Genomic DNA, 22,154 nt, shown 5'->3' on the forward strand with positions numbered 1-22,154 from the left:
AGGAACAGTTAATTTGGTTTACCAACTTCCAAATAAGGCTTGGAGAACTTCTGGAATGTTCCCTGGGACAAAATGGCTGCTTCGGAGGACAGACTGTATGGCATTATTTCTCACTGAGGTCCCTTGCCCAAACCTTACCCTATTTAGGCTGCAGCCTTGAATCCCCAGGAATTTCCCAACCTGGAATTGGCAACATCTTACACATGGTGGTAGAGTCGAACCTACCTCACAAGCTAGTTGTGAAGATAAAAAAGGGAATGGGCAAACATATACATTGCCCTGAGCTCCTTGGAAGAAGGGTAGTTGTTGTTTTTTTAATGTACGAGACGCAGCAATCACTTTTCCAGCAGGGATCATGCATCAAAAAGACTAGTAGAAAGCTAATTTAGCAATTAGTAATAAATGAAAGTGTTCCCTTTCCATTAATTCATTGCTTGAATAGCCAAGTTACAAGGGATGTTTTGAAACCCAAATGTTTCTCTAGGGTTTCGGCCTGTTGATGAATAAATATACAATTTCATTTCTTATGATTCTGTCATGCCTCTATAAATAAGAAACAAAGAAAACAAATTGATTGAAAACTTTGCTTGTTTTGCTTCTGTTCTTTCCTTACTGTACTATTTTTGTGATTGTTAATGCCAATTAACTGAGTTTGTCAGAAATTTATGATCTACATTCAAGGATAGGAAGGGGCATGTTAGAACTGGGTGGTGTTTTTTTTTACAAAGAAAGAAGCAAGCCTTGATTTCAAGTAATACAATATTCTAGCTGTAATGTATGCTAGTTATTTTTTTTATCAAAATCAGACTTGCGTTACCCGCCATCCACAATTATGCTTCCATTGAAATTCGATTTTCCCCTCCTGCTTTCTGACACCCATTTTTTAAAAGGGCAGCTATATTCTAAATGGTAATGATGCAAACTCATTGATTTTCTCAGTTTTCTGAATAAAGTGCAAATTCCAATGACTTATTATGGTGAGACGCCAATGTACTGATCTGGAGAGAAGCCACGCTCAGAAACTGGGCTCCTCAAGTGTCTGCACTGCTGGAAGTAGAAATGCGCCCAGGACCACTGGTAGGATTGCCAGCCACCAGGTGGGGTCTGGAGACCTCTCAGAATGACAACTCATCATTTCCACACAATAGGGAGCTGTTCTCTTGGAGAATATGACAGCTTTGGAGCACACCCTCTGGCATTATATCCAGTGGCATAGCGCCAACGGGGAGGGGGAGTGCGATGCCCTGGGTGGTGCCACAGCAGGGACATGGCTGGGCCATGCAGTGGGCATGGGGGGAGCATTCTGGGAGCATTCCGGGGCAGGGGTTGGCGGTGTCGTGGCAGGGGTGCATGGGCACAGTCCCCTCTTACTCCACCCCTGATTATATTCCACAGAGGTTTCTCTCCTCCACAAACTTCACCCTCCTCATGCTTTACCCCCATATCACTAAAGTTTCCAGACTGAGAGTTGGCACCTCTAATTGGTGAAGCATGGGATTCCCCAGTTGATATCCCAGTTCATACGTGCACAGAATCTGGTGTAGGACAAGCAAGAAGGATTTGATTGGCTGATTCCACACAGGCCAAATATAACAGGTGCAGGAAGCTATGCAACCCATTGTGGGGTGGGGGGAGGACTTCACACAGAACTTGCCCTCAAAATAAGCCTGCCCCGTTTTATTTTTTCCAACCCAGGTTTTTCAAAAATCACTAAAATAGCAACCCTTTTTAAAAATCCCAGGTTGGAGCCACTCCCGCATGAACAGTGAGGCAGGAAGCACTTTATTTCCCTCCTTTGCACTGTGCCATCCACGGTCAGGGAGAATCTACCTGCCATTGCTTGGCTGTTGCAGGGAGACTCCTTTTTCTTTTTCAATTTTGTAGGTTGCATCGGTGCAGCTATGCATGAAGAGAGGCACTTCCATGTGAAGGTGCACAAGCAACCTGGATTGTTTCTGTGGGCTCCAATTGCTGCCTGCATGGAACACACGTGAACGAGAAAACAGGAAAACAAAATCCTTTGTCACAACTGCAACCTGTTATACGTTTGCTGTGCAGAACCAACTGTTCTCCAGCCCTGCCAAATAAGTGATGGGTGGAGTGGTGTTTGCTTTGTCAACATTTCTCACTTTAATATGCAACTTATCCCTGAAATCAGGCTCCATCCCTGAAGACTGGAAGATGACCAATGTCACACCAATCTTTAAGAAAGGATCTAGGGGGGACCCGGGAAATTACAGGCCAGTCAGTTTGACATCTGTTCCTGGTAAATTAGTAGAATCTATCATTAAAGATAAAATTATAAAACATGTCGAAAAGCAAGACCTGCTGAGAAAGAGTCAGCATGGCTTTTGCAGAGGCAAATCCTGTCTTACAAACTTACTAGAGTTCTTTGAGGGTGTAAACAGGCATGTGGACAGGGGTGAACCGGTGGACATTGTCTACTTGGATTTCCAAAAGGCTTTTGACAAAGTTCCTCACCAGAGACTGTTGAGAAAACTCAGCAATGAAGGAATAAGAGGGGAAGTCCTCCTATGGATTAAAAACTGGTTGAGAAACAGGAAACAAAGAGTGGTGTAAATGGGAAGTTCTCACAATGGAGAGATGTCGGGAGTGGTGTCCCACAAGGATCCGTTTTGGGACCAGTGCTCTTTTAACCTATTCATAAATGACCTGGAAGTAGGGGTGGAGTAGCGTGGTGGCCAAGTTTGCAGATGATACCAAATTATGTAGGGTGGTGAGAACCACAAAAGGAGTTACCAAAAAAAAAAGAGAAACTCCATGCGGACCTTGATAAATTAGGTGAGTGGGCCCAGAAATGGCAAATGCAGTTTAATGTAGCAAAATGTAAGAGTGATGCACATAGGGGCAAAAAATCCAAACTTCACATACTACGCTACAGGGGAGTCAAGTGCTATCAAGTCACAGACCAGGAAAGGGATTTAGGCGTCTTAGTTAGAAGTAGTTCCATGGGAATGTCAACTCAATGCATGGCAGCTGTGAAAAAAGGCAAACTCTATGCTGGGGATCATTAGAAGAAAGGAGATTGAAGAAAGGAACTGCAAAGATTGTCCCATGCCCTTATATAAAGCAGTGGATGCGACACGCACTTGGAGTACTGTGTTCAGTTCTGAGTGCCGCATCTCAAAAAAGGATATTGAGGGAGATAGAAAAAAAGAGGGAAGTGCGAGAGAAGGGCAACAAGGATGATTGAGGGACTGGAGCACCTTCCCTATGAGGGGAGGCTGCAGCGTTTGGGACTCTTTTAGTTTGGAGAGGAGGCGGACTGAGGGGGGGATATGATTGAAGTCTACAAAATTGTACATGGGGAAGAAAATCTTGACGAGAGAATTTTTCTCTCTTTCTCCTGTCTAGAACCAGGGGCATCCATTGAAAAAATGCTGGGGAAGAATTGGGACTAATAAAAGGAAACACTTCTTGCATAGAAGTGTGATTGGTGTTTGGAATATGCTGCCACAGGAGGTGGTGATGGCCACTAACCTGGATAGCTTTAAAAGGGGCTTGGACAGATTTATGGAGGAGAAGTCGATTTATGGCTACCAATCTTGATCCTCTTTGATCTGAGATTGCAAATGCCTTAACAGACCAGGTGATCGGGAGCAACAGCCGCAGAAGGCCATTACGTTCACATCCTACATGTGAGCTCCCAAAGGCACCTGGTGGGCCACTGCGAGTAGCAGAGAGCTGGACCAGATGGACTTTGGTCTGATCCAGCTGGCTTGTTCTTATGTTCTTATGTTCTTATGACCATAGGTCTATCAAGATCAGTATTGTCTACTCTAAATGGAAACAGATCTTCAGGGTTTCAGTCTGAGGTCTTGCATCACCTGCTACTTGCTACTTTTAACTGGAGATGCGGGGGATTGAACTAGAGAATGTCTTTGTACAAAACAGGTGCTTAACTACTGAGCCACGGCCTTTTCCATGAGGTAAAACTGGAACAGCCTGCAAGGAAGGATTAAGTTCCCTTAGATCTAATTTGGGAGACCCCAGGCTGCATACCAAGTTTTAGCTCACTCTAAGTAGGAATTGCTATTTCTCACTGCCTCTCTCTGTCATTCCACCAACTGCTATTTCTTACACACAGTCTGTCAGTCAGGCCCTGCACATGAAATCTCCATTCAGGAAACATTAATGCCAGTCAAAAAACATTTGTCAAAAGCCCATTTAATTTCGCCAAAAGCTCATTTATGACAAACCCAGTGGGATAGCCCCATTCATAGCTATCTGTCATCGAACTCACCAAATCCTGACTGTAAATCACATTTTCCTGCTTTCTCTGACAATACATGGGGTTGGGAATTCCACTGGGTAAACACAACAAAACCAAAAACGACACTTTCAAAACTAATCAAGTCATTTATTTTTGTGGGCCAGAGCTCCTTCGGTTGGGTGCTTTGTGTGGCCAGCACAATGCCTATCTGCCTCCATTTTGTTTGGTGACTTACCAACATCCTTTTAGATGTATGAATAGCATATCTGAGGGAAACAAGCACTAAGAACTTCTCAGACTGGTATTTCCACAAGCATTATGGATTGAGCTGATCAACGTTTCTGGTTGGAGAATAATAAAATGAGTGTGTTCACTTGCTCACAACATGGGTCATGACATCACCATGACATTGCGACCACGCCCCTTTACTCTGCATTCAGCTGTGCAGTGCAGTCATGGAAAACTTGCCCAGGAGTCATTCCCACAAAATTACGTGTGCCTACACCAAGATCAGCATGGATAGAATCACAGCTTTCTTGTCCCTATCTAGTTGCAGTTGAAAATCAATTATAATAAGGTTAGTCATGACAAACCTGATGCAGACATTTAAATTGAACATAACAACTAATGACTTTATTGAACTTCTGGTCACAGTGTGCAATGTGCCCTTGCAGTCCTAAACTTGCTCAATGGTCTTTATATAAACTGGGAGCTGGGAAGAGATAAAAATCTAGAACATATTCTTGGGAGTTGGACAGCTACAACTATAGGTATCATCACCATGGGACCCTTCATGCCATCCAACTCCAACTCAAATGTCACATGAAAGCAAATTGCATCAGATCCCATGGATCCCCAGGATGTCCAGAATTTTGTCCCCCTAGTCCCACCATCTGCCCTGACCTGGATGGCCCAAGCTAGCCTAATATTGTCAGATTTTGGAAGCAAAGAAGGGTTGGCTGGTTTAGAACTTGGATCGGAGGATTCCAAGGAACTCTAGGGTTGCTATGCAGAGAAAGGTAATGGCAAACCATTTCTCAACATCTCTTGCTTTCAAACTCCTATGGGGTCACCATAAGTCAGCTTCAGTTTGATGGCACTTAAAGCATAAACACAGATAGACCCACTCTCTCAACAGTCCTTCTGAATCATATTGCGCTTAATTCCAGCTAAGTATGCTTCAATGAACTTTTACTACAGACTGCTCTTCACCTACTCTTGAAACTTGTGCTGACGATCATTTTTGCCAGTCCAGGGTTCCCTGGCAGCATATAGCTGTCTGTGCAAGTAGATAGTGGTTGTGGCTCAGTGGTAGAACATCTGCTTGGTATGTTGAAGATGCCAAGTATCTTCAGAAAAAAAGATCAGGTTGTGGGTGATGTGAAAGATCTCTGCTTGAGACTCTGGAAAGCAGCTGCCAGCCTGAGTAGACAATACTGACTTTGGTGGTCAACTGCCCAATTCAGTATAAGGCAGTTTCATTTGTGTTTTCCGCCATAGTACCTCCTGTACAATATAGATGTGTAGTTAAATGATTAAAGAATCACACTTGCTTAGAGCTTTCCTTAAAGGGGTAAATACCATTACCTGTGTTACTATGTCATTTGCAGCCAGATCCTTTAACGAGTTCATTAAGATTTATTCCCATGTAGATATGCTAAAGGCTGGGACCGTGTTAAATCTAAGAGTCCTAGTATAGTTCTATAATTCTAAAACACTTGGGTTTTTTTAAAAAAGCAAATAAATACACTATTCTTAAATATGTATACATACAACACACACAATAAAGATATCCCTGAAGCCCTAAAAAGGTCCTCTAAAACAAATATAACCGTACTATAGAACTATATTTACCTGATTTTTTGAGTCAACTTTCTCCTTGCATGTTGTTTCTGTTGCCCTGATCTGGATGGCCCAGGTAGGTTGATTTCATCAGATCTCAAAAGCTAAGCAGGCCCGGTCTTGTTTAGTAGTTGGATGGGAGACCACCAAGGAATACCAGGGTTGTAATGTAGAGGAAGGAAATGGCAAGTCACTTCTGTTAGACTCTTGCCGTGAAAACCCTACGGTGTCTCCATAAGTCCCCTGACATTTGACTTGACAGGACACATGCACACATGTTTCTTTGTTCCACCCGCTCCCATCCACCACCAGCTCACTTTTTGATTGTTGGGCTGTCATCATTGTCAACCCACTCCCTCTCTCCCCTGCCGTGAAAAGGAGTGGTTTGGTTTCTATTTTTTTTAATGCCCTAAAATATCAATCCATCAGTGTAATGCTAAAATGATAGTTTAAACAGGTTATCTGAATTCCCAGCTTTCTTTTTCCCCCAAAAAAAGTAAGCGTCCAGCTATTTTTTTAAGGCGATATAAAGGAAAAGGCACATCTCTGTGAGGGAAGGGACAAGAGACATACAGCCCAATCCAGAGGGGCAGTGAATCCAGAGAAGCGGCAAAACTATTGGCCTCTGTGGTGCTCTGAGATATCCAGCCACAGCACCTAGCTTTGAGTCAGTGCCTCCATAGTGCCTCCAGCTGTGTTGCCATGGAGAGTACATGGTGGGGGCACTTCTGGGGGTGGATTTGATGTTGATTGACTTCCACCCCAGACTGAGTGCCAATTGCACCACTCCCCTAGCCCTGCGTAGGGCTCCGTTGAGAACGTTCTGGTGGCAGGGAGGATTTTTGAGTTCTATCCTCGCTGTGCCACTTGGAAAGCTTGTTGGAAGCAGCACAGCACCATCTCTGGCATGATCACTTCACCTGTGCCATTTTTCTGTATTGCATAATTCTGTATTGCGTGTATTCTGTAATGAAAGATGAGAGTTCGAAAAACCTGCTCTACCTATTGTTACAAAGTTCCAGCAATTTATCGATATTTTAGCGCAGTTTTTTAAAAGGGGGTGCAGTTGGCACCACGAATGATGACAGAACCCTCCCTTGAAAACCTGCATTATTGAAGGCATGTGTGGAAGAACATACACTGACCCCACAACTGTGAAAATGCAGAGGGAGGCAGGTGTGCAAGGAACCATGTCCAAAGCAATTCCAGTGCTTGTGGATGAACTGTCAAGAAAATCAGGGGTAAGTTGAGCGTGCGGAAAAGCCCCAAAGGCTTTAATGGCAATAACCAGCACTTTGGACTGGGTCCAGAAGCAAACAGGCACACAACATGTTCTAAACAGGTAGCCCCAGACAGGAGCCTTGCTGCCTCATTCTATACCAGTTGAAACTTCTACAAGGTCAGAGAAGGCAGCCCCATGTACATTGAGTTGCAGTACTGCAGTCGGGAGGCCATAGTCGTGGGGCTCACTATGGCTATGTCTGCTGAGTCCAAATTAAGGACTAACTAAGAAGCCAGATGCAGCTGAAAGAAGGTGTTCCTAGCAGCACTATTGACCTGCTTAGCCATCAAACAGGCTGGGTCCAGGAAGATCCCAGGCAGTTAAGGTGATCTACCAGAGAAAGCTTAAAAGTCCACCTGAGGCTCATAGATAGAGAAGCACTCTACTTTTATACGGTTGCTTATCTTTTGTTGGTTACTGGAAATCTCCTGAGATTACATCTTCAGGTGATAGAGATTGGTTAACCTGGAGAAAATATCCCCTTTGGAAAATGGCACTATAGCTGTTGTGGTGGTTATCTTCAATAGACTGATATGTTTAAGTCACCATCTGTAATTTTGATCCTTATTTTAATTTAGCTTTAATGTATCTTCTTATTGTTTCATGACTGTTTATTGTACTGTAATTGTATATAGTTAGCCGCCCTGAGCCCTTCGGGGATAGGGTGGGATACAAATTAAAATTGAAATTTAAAAAAATGATATTAAAAAATAAATTGAAATTAAAATTTAAAAAATAAACTGAAAAAATAAAGTCCACTCCCTCCCCAAACACCACCCTTTTCAGGCTCCATCCCCAAAATCTCCAGGTGTTTCCCAGCCTGAGCTGGTAGCCCTGCTTCCCAGCTAGCATCACCTCTGCCTTGTCTGGATTAAACACCAGTTTGTTCACTCTCAACCACTTGACTACAGCCTCAAGACACTGGTCCAGGACTTTCACAGCTGCTTCTGGAGACTTAGGGTTGTTGTTTTTTTGCAGTCAAGTCACAGCTGACCTATGGAGACCATATAGGGTTTTCTTCGAAAGAGACATCCAGAGGTGATTTGCCATTGCCGGCCTCCATGTCACGCCCCTGGAATTCCTCAGAGGTCTCCCTTCCAAATACTTGCCAGGATCATGACTGAGAGTCACCCAGCATGTTTCCATGGCAGAGTGGGAATTTGAACCTGGGTTTCCTAGTCCTGTACCTTAACTAGCACACCATGCTGCCTCTCCATGCTTAGATATTGACATATAAAGCTGGACATCATCTGCATATTGGTGATAACCTATATTATTTATTTATTTATTTATTTATTTATTGTATTTGTATACCGCCCTCCCCGAAGGCTCAGGGCGGTTTCCAACAAAATAAAAATTTAAAACATCATATATATAAGTTAACTAAAATACATAAAATACATAAAATATTAAACTAGAGATGGCATCAGCTATTCTATTCCCCCTTTTATGAACCCACGGGAGGCCAGATGTTTGCTTTTTATCGCGGTTGATATCATCCCGGCTTGGGGGGTGGGGAGGGGGGGGGGTGGGGGGGGGGGGGGGTGGGGGGGGGGGGGGGTGGGGGGGGGGGGGGGTGGGGGGGGGGGGGGGTGGGGGGGGGGGGGGGTGGGGGGGGGGGGGGGTGGGGGGGGGGGGGGGTGGGGGGGGGGGGGGGTGGGGGGGGGGGGGGGTGGGGGGGGGGGGGGGTGGGGGGGGGGGGGGGTGGGGGGGGGGGGGGGTGGGGGGGGGGGGGGGTGGGGGGGGGGGGGGGTGGGGGGGGGGGGGGGTGGGGGGGGGGGGGGGTGGGGGGGGGGGGGGGTGGGGGGGGGGGGGGGTGGGGGGGGGGGGGGGTGGGGGGGGGGGGGGGTGGGGGGGGGGGGGGGTGGGGGGGGGGGGGGGTGGGGGGGGGGGGGGGTGGGGGGGGAATCTTCCAGTCTTCAGGGATGGAGCCTGAAGGATTTCAGGGATAAGTTGCATATTAAAGGTAGGAGAAGATCCAGCAATTTTCATAGCTTGAGCTCTTTAAAGAACTCTTGGGTGAATGCAAGTACCTGGGCCAGGGGATTTGGTAACATTTAGATTTTTATCAATGGCTGCCAGGAGAACTTCTTCCTTAGCTCTACCACTGTCTTGGCCTAGTTCCCTCGGATTAAGCCTCCTAAGAGCTTGGTTCAGGTGCATGGGAATGTTTCCTCACCTCCTCTTGGGTGAAGACAGATGCAAAGGTGCCCATTCAGCTTCTCTTTGCAAATACTCCTGCCATCTTTTTTAGCACACCCTTTGTTCCTTTGTCATCCTAACGGGCCTACCGCTTCCCTTGCTTTGGCTTCCCTGCTTTTTTGATGTAGCTTGAAAGGCAACTGTTTGTTGCTGGTCTTGATGTTCAAAGGCCATGCGTTCCCTCATAATCCTTTTGCCTCCCCTTACAGCTAACTTGCTTCTCTTTTGCCACCATTTGTGTTCCCTCTCATATTCTTCATCAGCCAAACTGGACTTCCATTTTCTAAAAGACATTTTCTTTTTTCTGATAATTTCCTCAACCTCTCTTGTTAACCATGGTGGCTTTCTTTTGGACTGGGTGCTGCCTTTTCTAACCTGTGGAACACATTCCAGCTGAGCTTTTATTACTGTGTTTTTAAATAACCTCCAAGCATCCTGGACAGTTTTGACTCTCTTGATTTTCCCTTTCAGCTTCCTGCGCACTATCCCCCTCATCTTTGAGAAATTTCCCTTTCTGAAGGCGAATGTAACTACATTAGTAGTTGCCACTTGTTCGCATGCTGAGATACTGAATCTGACAGCATTGTGGTCGCTGTTCCCTATCGGCTCAACAACACTGACTTCCTGCACCAGGTCCTGGGTCCCACATAGAATTAGATCTAGGATCACCTCTCTGGTCTGACTTAGTCTAACTTGTTCATGTTCTACATCTGTTCAATGCATCCGTGGGCTACATGTACAGTTGTCAATAAAGCAAATGGCCTTCATCCTACTACTTGGCAAAACAAAATGTGAAGCTTTTTCTTCACTCAAGGAGACTTCCTTCAATTTCCTCTGAAACAAGATCTTCTTGTACCACAGGAAGGGTACTTAGACTGGAAGCTTAGGATACGAATTAGGATACTGCCCAGAGTTAGCAGCACACCATAAGTCTACAGTTGATGTTTCATCAAAATAAGGTTGTCAGGCCAGCAAGAGCTTCGGGAGCAGGATCATGGGGAGGGGTGACATGACCCATGTGCTACTCTAGGAATCAGCAGAAATGCTATGGTAAACCCATATGGTAAAACCATAGAGGTTTTGTTGGTTGCTAGAGTGACATGATGCCACTTCTGGGTTTCCCATAAAAATGTAATCATGCTAAATGTGACACACCACTGCTTTTTTAAAAATCTCCTTCTGCTGCTGTGAAAAGCAGTGGGTAACATAAATTGTTAGTGGAGACATCAGAGACTTAGAAATCCTACAACCCCACCCCCAGCTCCCAACCCCAGTAGTGTTACTTTTGGAACATGAATGGTCTATGAAGAAAAGGAGTTTGGATTTATGCCTGCTTTTCTCTCTTCACAGCACTTTACAAACTCCTCTCTTCACAACAGATACCTTGGGAAGTAGGTGGGGCCAAGAGAGTTCTGACAGAACTGTGACTAGCCCAAGGTCACAGACTTCATATGTAGGAGTGGGGAAACAAACCTTGCTCACTTCTCCAGAGAGAGCATGTAAGAATCTTTCACAGCACTAGGATGAATCTTTTTAAGATAGTTACAGGACACCTGGGGAGCAAGCCGAAGCAAGTCTACTCAGAACTAATTCTTATTTCTTGGGTGCTGTGTGGTTTCCAGGCTGTATGGCCGTGTTCTAGCAGCATTCTCTCCTGACGTTTTGCCTGCATCTGTGGCTGGCATCTTCAGAGGATCTCTGACACATGATGACCACAGGGCTTACGCTCAGGCAAGTATTCGTATGAGGGCAGCCTTGGTGACAGTTTTCTTAAAGCCTCAAAAATAGAACCATTCTCAAGGTCTCAGGAAATGGCTCAGAGCCCACAGTGAACAACCTGCTTTGATGGGTGGTGGTGGTGGTGGTGGTGGTGGTGGTGGTGTTCACATTTCATCCTAAATACTAACTTTATACTTGTGTCTAGCAAAAGAATGATTGTGGTCACAGGCTGTAGGAAATCTCTTTGTGCCAGCCTGTGCTGTAGGCAAACTCATATTGTTCCAGGGTCTAGTTAACATGGATCTGTTAATTTCTGCACAGATGCCGCCCTCAGCAGGGCTCAAAAACAAACTGGGAGAGACAGCAATAACTTGCTGTTGTATCACAGCTACTGAAGTTTCATTTGCTTTCATGTTTCCTTATATAACAGAAACAAATGCTTTGCACAAGAGTGGAGGTGGGGAAGACCTGCAAAGGTTCTGATTTGTTGCCCACATTATTTTCTGTGAATTTATCACTTGTCGAAAAACACCAGATTGTTGGCAACTCGAAGATCCACAATATATTCTTTCTCCCCGGGGCAACTGAAGTTTCTCTGTGTTAAGCCTTCATTTGGTTTTCCCCGGACTCTGAAAGGACAGAGACAGTTGACCACGCTGAGATTTCAAACCAAGATCATAATTAGAACCTCCTGCTGTTTTCCGATATGGACATGAAGGACTGCACTCAGATTGGCAAGTTTATCCACAGAGATCTTAAACAAACAAACAAACAAACCAAGAAAAATACCCAAGCAGACAAAACCCAGTCAGGAAGATAATTAGCAACCAGTAGAGATTTGAACAGAGCTGGAGCTTTCTATAGTTTTGAAACTATTTGTATCAAAGGCCTGTCAATCCACATCCAACCTATGGCAGCCCAATAGGGTTCTGAAGACAAGAGACAGTCAGGAGTGGTTTGCCATTGCTTTCCTCTTTATAATGACCCTGGTATCCCTTGGTGGTTTCCCATCTAAATGCTAACCACCAGAACCTCTTTACCATCTGGTAAATGCTTGTGATGATGTACCAGTTTTGAACTTCTTCTGAGGGCATCATGGAAACCCAAGACCATGTGAGCAGGATCAGTTCTGCAGGTCCTTCCTACACGATTGTTGCTTACCATGAACATTCATTCATTCATTCGTTCGTTCGTTCGTTCATTCTTCTTTTCTTCTTTTCTTCTTTTCTTCTTTTCTTCTTCAGAAACAGGAGGAGTGGGGTATTCTTCGGAATAAAGAGCAGATCTTCCCCCCAGCTCTAAGTTCTGACCTTCAAACTAAGAGCACTTTGTTTCTTGCCCTTCAGCTCATGCCTCTGGGCACAGTGCTAGGGTTGTGACCTCCAAATTTGGGAATCTGTAGAAATTTGGGGATGGAACCTGGGCAGGGCAGAGTTTGGGAAGGGAACTCATTAGAGTTGTGAGGCCACAGTCTTCACTCTGAAGTGCCATGGTATTCAGGAAAACTGATTCCTGTAATATGGATATCAGTTGGCAGTTTCAGCTCAACCTGAAGGCTGCCAACCATAGGGCATTCCCCGATCCTACAGGCCTTAAGTGTCTTTCAGCACAACCATTTGAGAAGCTAGATTGATGATGCCATTTTCTGCAAAGATCGGGTTGGGGCTGCTATGGTGGGAGTCTCACCGCCAGCAATTTCGTTTGCCTACTACTGGCAGAAGGTTTTTTGTTTTGTTTTTACAAAAAAACCCCAGCAATGTTGGCTATATTGCAATATCACTTCTGGGGAAAACCTGGAACTGACATAGGGTAGCTCTAGGAATTGCCACAAATGCTATGGAAGTGATGTTGCCTGGAAGTGATGTTGCAACAAAACTGATGTCACTCACTTCCCATAAATGTGAGAAGAATGACATTATCAAGTGAATCATTCATCTGGATGTGAGACTGTAAACCCTACCTTCTTCTGTCTTATTTTATAGCTCCTGGCCTGGTAATGTTGTCTGTGTAATGTTTTTAGTTATCGTACTTTATTTTATTCAATCTCTCTAACTAAGATTATATAATGGTTTTTAGGAATTGGTTTTAAGATTAATTGTAAAATGCTTTTTAAATATCTGTATAAGAGAAGAACCAGCCATATGATAAATACAATAAACAAACATATGTACATTTAGCGGTATGGATTTCAGTAGGTTTGTCTGTGCTAAAAATTCACACACACACATACATGCACACACTCCAAATACAAATGGGACTCAAAATTAGGCACACAGATTAGCACAGTGAAACTATGTATTTTACAGCATTAAAAATCTAATTTGGGAGGGAGGTATTTTTGTCTTTCCTGTTAATAGCCTCTCTGTTTAAAGGATAACTTTCCCTGTGATTTACTGCTTTTTATATTTATGGGCACAGACTGAGGCACAGTGTGGTTCTGACTACTTTCCCCCCTAGGCTTCCATTGATATCATCCTTTATGTTAAAAGAAGTTTTTGAATTAATGCTTATACAGACCCTCTATCCTTTCATACTAAAGAGAATCTTCAGGCAAGATCTCGATGCTGATGTTAAATGAACCCTGCTTCCCATAGACATGGATCCTAGATGTTTTGTGGTATGTGTGTTTCAAGACTCTGACACACGATCTCATTCTTTCCCCGGAAACTGCATTGAAAGAATGCAAAGACGACAATCTAAACAGGGAGATTCACTGTTAAGACTTCAACATGCCATATGTCCTTTAATGCTTAATTAAAACAGGGGCACAATAAGAAAGTCATTAAACTTGCCTCCTATTGTGAATAGGTATTTGAGAACATATGGTCTGTTTCAAACAGAAGTATGAATTGTCTAGTATTTATTAAGAGATTTTTTTGGGGGGGGTCACAACTGCTTTATTTATTGGAAACATTTGAATTTGTATAAGATCTTACAATGAGGACTGAAAGCTAGCAATACCTAAAAGGCATCTTGCATTTCAGGAATAGGGCATATGCATCAACGTTTGATCATCTGTTCTGCTTTTGATGGTGGCAATAATAAATAACAGCTAGAATACTTAGTATCTATAAAATACCTTTTATTTATTTGTTCATTTATTGAGAACATTTTTATGCTGCCTTTCCACTTATTCAGGATTCTCAAGGCAGCAAACATTTTAAAATTAAAACATTTGAACAATTAGAAACACACCTAAAATGATAGAACCATTTAATAAAAACAAATAAGTGACACCAGAACCATGAAGAAGGGCCCCTAACCATTACTGAAAGTATGCCCAACAGAACAAAAAAATGTTCACTGCTGGTGAAAGACACTGATAGAGCGAGACAGATGAATCTCCCTGGGGAGGGAGATCTAAAGTCTTGGTGCCACCAACGAGAAATCCCTTTCTCAGTTCACTACCCATCTAGCTTCAGTTAATGAGGGCCAACAGCAGCATTTCTGAAGGTGACCAGAATGTATGAGTAGTGGGTTCATATGGGAAAAAGTGGTTCTTAAGGCAATCCTTTTTAAGCATTCAAATATATGCACATGTATATAAGAACAAGACACTGATAGCACAAAATGGATGCCTCTCTAGGAATTTTGGGATCCATTTTGTATGTCAAGCCTGGGCAGGAAAATGGCTGGTGGCTGAACTTTTCCGTTTGCCCTAAGATGTGCTTGGCTGGACAACGGAGCTACCTAATCTCCACTGTGTCACCCAAAGGTGATTGAATCAGTGCACTAAGCAGACCATTAATTATCTTATGTACACCCTTACCAGCAATCAGTTGGTATTCAAGGGTCTAGGTATTCTCTTGGGTCTTGATAACTCATCAAGCCTCTCCTATCTTATTGTTGGAACCCATTGAAAGCAATCTATCTTCAATGTTCCAGCCAGCTTGACTCATAATGCCTCAGGACACATTTTGGGGCTGTGATGATTGGTCCTTTGGCCATTCATAGTGTGTGGGTTCTGGATCTGTGTGTATACCTGCCCCCTTGCCCCCTCTTTCCTTAGCTCCTGGAGACACAGGTCTTTTCCTCTTTAGTGTTGCTTTCTCTGGACATCCCTTCAGGACTAATAACTGAAATCTCATCCAACTCCCACACTTTCCCCTCTATGTCAGCTCTTGAATGCTTTGCGTGTGTTTGTGTGCTAACTGCTTAAAATATATTCTTTGTTATCAATAATTTTTATTAATAAAACACAATTTGCTAATTGTGTACAACCAGCTGTTCATTTGAGAGTTTTCACCCAGGATTATCCCAGTATACACAGGTAATCGATTCCAGTTCCCCCTCTCCCTCTGTTTCTGCAGATGAAGGCCATTTCTTTCACATCCTGCATGTGAGCTCCCAAAGGCACCTGGTAGGCCACTGCGAGTAGCAGAGAGCTGGACTAGATGGACTCTGGTCTGATCCAGCTGGCTTGTTCTTATGTTCTTATGTTCTTATAATTCCCCTAATTAAAAAGGAGATTGTCCACCTAGAATAACAATGTGGCAACCCTAAAATGTAATAATAGTGATAATTCTTTACAAAGCGCCAAAAATTATTACACCCCACACAAAGAATATGAGGTTGCCATCCAAATTGATATTACCATTTTGAATTGTCCCTATCACAATATTCAGATGGATTCTGCACTGGATCATGAAAGTTCTGTTTGGCTATCATAGGCCATTATTTTAACTGTTGGCCACATTTTGTTTCAACAATATGCTAGCAATTTTCCTCTGTCAGGAATAACGAGAAGTCAAAGTCTATGGTCAACTTGACATATCTGGCTCTCTCCCTGCCTTTTATGCATTTTCATGTCTCTTTATGACCCTTGCAATATACCAAATCACACCATGAACTTTACAAAATGTCAGTAATTCCTTTGCTTGCACGTACACTTGTTATTTTAAACAAAAGCCACATTGCCTTCCCCACCCACCCTTCCAAATAGCCTTCATTCACATTAAGGCCCAGTGGCCTGCAAAATTAAAACTATCGAAGCGAACAGAATCCCTGATCAGATTCTTCCCCCCACCCCCCCACCCCCACCTCAAGACCGAATGTAAAAATCAACAATAGACTACCAATGAATCGTCCACGTTTGGAAAATTATAGTACAGATAGGTGAGGTAGACATATTTTAATCTAATACCCATACTGTTTGAATGCTGATCTTTCAAACAAGGGTGGTCGAATGGGACAGGTGAGGGCTGGCAAGGTCAAGTTTATGATGTATTTTGTGTGGCATTAATTTCCTCTTTAGGATCTCACAGCTGTGTGAGGTTAGGCAATAGCCTCTCACCAGATCCCGTTGTGCTTGCTGCATGTGATGTGGCCAGGTGCTCTAAAATGTGGTTGGGGATGCAACACCTGAATGGCCATCTGACTGAAATGAATGCACCATAAATGCTGGACAGCTGCATCTGTTTGCACTAGCAGATCCTGATTGAGAAGTTGGTATGCACAGGGAGGCTTGCTTGATATGGATTTGGGCATTTGAGTTCACGTCAACCCATGCACAAGGATTCTCCTGCCATGGAAGGATGCTGCAGTCTTGTAGCCTCTTTCTAAACTTAGGAAACTGGATTGAAAGACATCATCACAGAAATCCTAAATTCAGTGATGCCTTTATAAGTTCACTGAGTTCAATGAATTTAGAAGGATGTATCTATGCTTAGGTTCTACGATGTTATGTTTATTCATGTTGTTATTATGTTGTGCACCACCCTGAGCCTTTCGGGGGAGGGTGGTATATAAATTAAATATACCAAACCATACCATACCGTACCATACCATACCATACGATAGGATACGATACGAAACCATACCATACCATACCGTAGTGTAGCGTAGCGTAGCGTAGCGTACCGTACCATACCATACCATACCATAATGGGGACAAATAGTCTAGTCTTGGCTTCTTCCTCACCTTGGGAATCTTTTTTATTTACTTTATCTCCCCCAAGGGGACCCAAAATGACTTACATCATTCCCCCTCCCTCCTCAGTTTTATCCTCACAACAACCCCATGAAATATGTTCAGCTGAGAATGTGTGAATGGCTCAAGGTTACTCAGCAAGCATCCATGACTGATGGAGATTTGAGCCTAGGTTTCCCAGATGCTAGCCCAACTCTTTAACCATTATACCATGCTGGCTTTCAACATAGCCAACATCTATTTAACATAAAAATGGCCTTTCTGCATGTTGACAAAATGCATGGACAGGGAGATCAAGAATGAGTGGCTGGCCCCACCTGTTTACCCAAGAATGGTGTCCAGTTTATATATTGGGATTTCTCCACCCACCTCCACCCCACGGTGAAAGATTCAGCTACGCAGTTTCACCGTCTGTAGTAATGCACTGTAAGGACGTTATGCCATCTTTCTGATGGACTAGACCTGAAAAGAATTGTTTCAGGTGTTTCAAACTCACCCAAAGTCATTTGTGTGGCATCTGACCCATTTAAATATGTAAGCTCACCTGTTGATCCTGTAGCTCTCAGTTTATATATGTACCAACTCGGTCTTCTATAGAGAAGGACATACTCCATGTTTGTATTCCATGTTCAAGAAGTTGTGAGTCAATTCTGTAAGGTGGCATGTGGGGCTTTATGGTTTACCTAAACTTTTTTCTCACAAATACAGTGGGAGGTGAGGATCGAAATTGGGAATTATGAGAATGTTATTTTTCATTGGTTATAGGCAGTGGTAGTGGTAACAATATAGTATTCTCTTTCTGTGTCACCCTGACATAGGAGAAACCATGAGAAATAAATACGGTGTCAAGTGTGACAAAATGCTGTAGTTTCATGTTGTTGGTTTGCAAATTGAATTTTTACATAAAATTTACACTAAATGGAACCTCATTATATAGTGATGAGGTCCGGTATGATCCAAATCATTAAAATCACTGTACTGCTTAATGATTCACTAAGTGGTACTGCAGAGCCATAAATTTAGCTCTAGTTTCATGATTCAAAACACTAGGCTGAGACACCAGCAAATCGTATGTGGATCATTAAATTTACAATGAATGTCAGAGATGAAATAAGGGGGAAAAAACACTTTGAGAGATCGTGATAATATGTGCTCTAAGGTGACATCCATCAAGATAAATGATCTTACACTACTTGTGCTTGTTATTCTTCATTTTATTTTGGGTTTTTTTTTATTCTCTGTTTTATAATTTCTGATAAGACTGGGTGCTTCTAATAGTTAAAATGGCTGTCATACTAAGACACCTTTGTGAACTGTTTTGATTTGGGTTGAGGTCATTTTGATACATTTCAGGGGTGACAAAACTGTGAGTCATGAACCATGTGTGATTCTTTGAATGTTCAAATGTGCCTAGTGAACTCTGAGATCCACTTCTTCATATGGGACCCTGGGGACCAAAAGATGGAGGAGCAGGATTATGATGTCAGAACTGCCTTTCTGGATTTGATGAAAAAGCCATCTAGACCAGTATTCTGTCTCTACCATTGCTGTTATAATTATACTTTAAAAATTGTAACTGGTCACCACTTATATCATCATCATCAAATCAATGTATTAATATACAAATTAAAAAACAGGGTATGCATTGTATGTACTGAGAGAGCCAGCATGGTGTAGTGGTTAAGGTCTTAGTCTAGGATCTTGGAAACCCAGTTTAAATTCCCACTCATGTAATGGAAACTTGCTGGGTGACCTTGGGCTAGTCACACACTGATCCTGGCTAGTATTTGGATGGGAGACCTCCAAGGAATACCAGGGTCATGGCATGAAGGCAAGCAATCTTGCCTTGAAAACCCTATGTGGTCACCATAAGTCAGCTGTTACCTGTTTAAAAAAGAAACATTGGAACATCACTACAAATGTTGGAACAGGAGGAAACTTACATTTGCATTTAAATCCTGCTTAGTTGAACTCAAACAGCTAAGAACGTTGTTCTTCCCTTCTCCATTTTCTCACAATAACAACCTGAGAATTTGTGATGAGCCCAAGACCATCCAAAATCTATGGTAGAAGTAGGGATTTAAACAGGGTTTCCCAGAATCCTTGTCCAATGCTCTATCCACTATGCTGTGGACTTGAGAGAAGCACTCTCCCTCCTCAGGCAAACGAGAGAGAGCATCAGCCAACTGGTTGGTCTTGCCAGGGAAAAAGTGAACAGTAAATCTTAACCGAGCAAAGAAATCAGCACCCGAAAATTTGCGGAAGAGGTAGGCACAGGGGTGAAGGCGACCAGCAGAGTCCCGCTGGAGCAGGGCGGCGCCGAGAGCTTTATCAGAGGCATCAACGTGTAAAACAAAGGGCCTGGAGGGGTCAGGATGAGCCAGGACAGGCTCAGATGTAAACGCAGCTTTAAGATCATCAAAGGCAGCCTGACAAGTAGAATTCCAGGGCAGACTGGCTCCAGGGCGGGCAGCAGTGGGCCCCTGCTCCTTGGTGCGCAAGAGGTCAATGAGAGGCAGGGCCAGAGAGGAAAAATTTGGAATAAAGTCACGGTAAAAATTGGCAAAACCCAAAAAGGACTGGAGCTGTTTACGAGAGCAAGGGGGCTGCCAAGCCAGCACATCAGCTACTTTAGCAGGGTCCATTTGTAATCCAGCAGCAGAGATGCGGTAACCCAAAAAATCTAATTTTGATTTATGAAATTCACACTTGGAAAGTTTCACAAACAAGGAGTTCAAAAGCAACCGAGACAAAACTTCCCGGACTAACGAAATGTGAGACTGTTCGTCCTGAGAATAGATTAACACGTCATCCAAATAAACAACCACTCCTTTGAACAATAAGTCATTCAGAACGCCGTTAATAAGACTTTGAAAGACTGCTGGCGCCCCCTTGAGGCCAAAGGGCATAACGCAGTATTCGAACTGACCATAGTGAGTATTGAAAGCGGTGAGGTGCTCATGGCCAGGGGCCATGCGCACATGGTAATACGCTTCTCTCAAGTCCAATTTAGTAAAAATCCGACCGGAGCCCAGGTTGGCCAACAAATCCTTGATTAGTGGGAGTGGGTACTTATTGGAGGCAGAAACGGCATTTAAACCTCTATAATCGGTACAAAGACGAAGAGAGCCATCTTTCTTCTTCACAAACAACACCGGGGCTGCGTAAGCACTGCTAGCCTTTTGAATAAATCCACGGGCAATATTCTTGGGAGTCCCCGTTCGACTCTTACAGTCCCATCTCCCCCGGTAGCACCCGAAGAAGACATACCAGCAAAATGCAGTCTTCACTTGGAAAATAGAAAAAAGGTGAAATCCCAGCAAAGCAAGGCCACGTGGAATTCAACCTAAAGGGGTTCTTGGCTTAATGTCAGAACCCCCAGTAAACGACAAACTCGTGTTGTAGAACAGCAGTTTATTGAAATGATGGGTCTGCAAATGGCAAAGCCAAGAATGACGGACTCAGTATTCGCACAGCAATTATAGGCACATAGGCTACCCCCCCCCCCAAGCCTGGGAAAGAGCGCCCAACAGAGAATGCATGTAGATAACGATGAAGGGAAGCAGTCCGTGACCTTGAAGACACCTGCGACTCGCAGACATTCCACAGTAGCTAGAAAAGACAGTTAGAAAACAGCTTTAACCCTTACCACCCTCCCCCCAGTGAAAAGTAATGCGGCATAAGCAAACCCGAAATACAGGCCTCCTGACAATTGGCCAATAAGGCTGAAAGGCTGGTATCTGTGAAAGATTACAAATGAGATCATAATAGATCAGTGGTGGAGAACCTATGGCATTCCAGATGTTCATGGACTACAGTTCCCATCAGCCCCTGCCAGCATGGCCAATTGGCCATGCTGGCAGGGGCTGATGGGAATTGTAGTCCATGAACATCTGGAGTGCCATAGGTTCGCCACCACGGTAATAGATGTACTAAAATCCCTATAAGACCATGAGTGGGACAAGGATAAACAGCAAGGGGGAAGTGTTGTGTAGTGGTTGAAATCATTTGACTCTAGTCTGGAAAACTGGGTTTGATTCCCCACTACTCTACATGAGCGGAGGACTCATGAAGCCTACTTGGTGATCTTGAGCAAGTTGCAGTTTCTTAATACTCTCTCAGCCCCACCTACCTCACAAGGTGTTGGTTGTAGGTAGAGGAAGGGAAAAGAGTTTGTAAGTCATGTTAAGACTACTTACAGGAAAGAAAGGCGGGGTATAAATCCCAAAATGCATAGAAGAGACTGCAGAAAGAATATGGTAATTAATACAATGGAAGATCACAGTCAGGTGCCTTAAAACAAAACTTTATTAAACTATGATGGAAGATGAAGAAGTTCAGGTGGTCAGAGGCCAACATTAGATAGTCATCCAAGTTAAGCTGGTAGAATCAAAGTGAAAATGGGAAATTCTCCCAGTTCCTTTCCACACATGCAGAATAATGCACTTTCAATCCACTTTCACAATTGTTTGCATAGTAAAATCCAGCTGCAAATTGGATTGAAAGTAGGCTTGGTCAATACCTTAAATATTCGGTAAAATCCAGATTCGGGCTTATTCAGGCATAAAAGTATCTGTATGCCCAAATTAGCCTGAATACCAGATTTGGTATGCCCAAATGTATTTAGATATCCAAATATATTTGGGTCTGTTTGATTTGTTTTGTATTTTTGGTGTTTTTTCACATTTTGGCCTGCAGAGGACGCAATTTTAAAGCTAGGGACATCAGAATTTCAGGGTCTCATTCAGAGACTGCCCTGATGATTCCATACAAATTTGGTGGATTCAGGGGGGCAAAGTTATGGACCCCCAAAGTGGGTGCCCCATCCCCCATTGTTTCCAATAGGAGCTAACAGGAGATGGGGGCTACAGCTTTGAGGGTCTATGCCTTTGGCCCCCCTGAACCAAACTTCACCAAAATCAGGTGGCATCATCAGGACAGTCTCC

Source organism: Sphaerodactylus townsendi, linkage group LG04, assembly GCF_021028975.2.
Source record: "Sphaerodactylus townsendi isolate TG3544 linkage group LG04, MPM_Stown_v2.3, whole genome shotgun sequence".
NCBI lineage: Eukaryota > Metazoa > Chordata > Lepidosauria > Squamata > Sphaerodactylidae > Sphaerodactylus > Sphaerodactylus townsendi.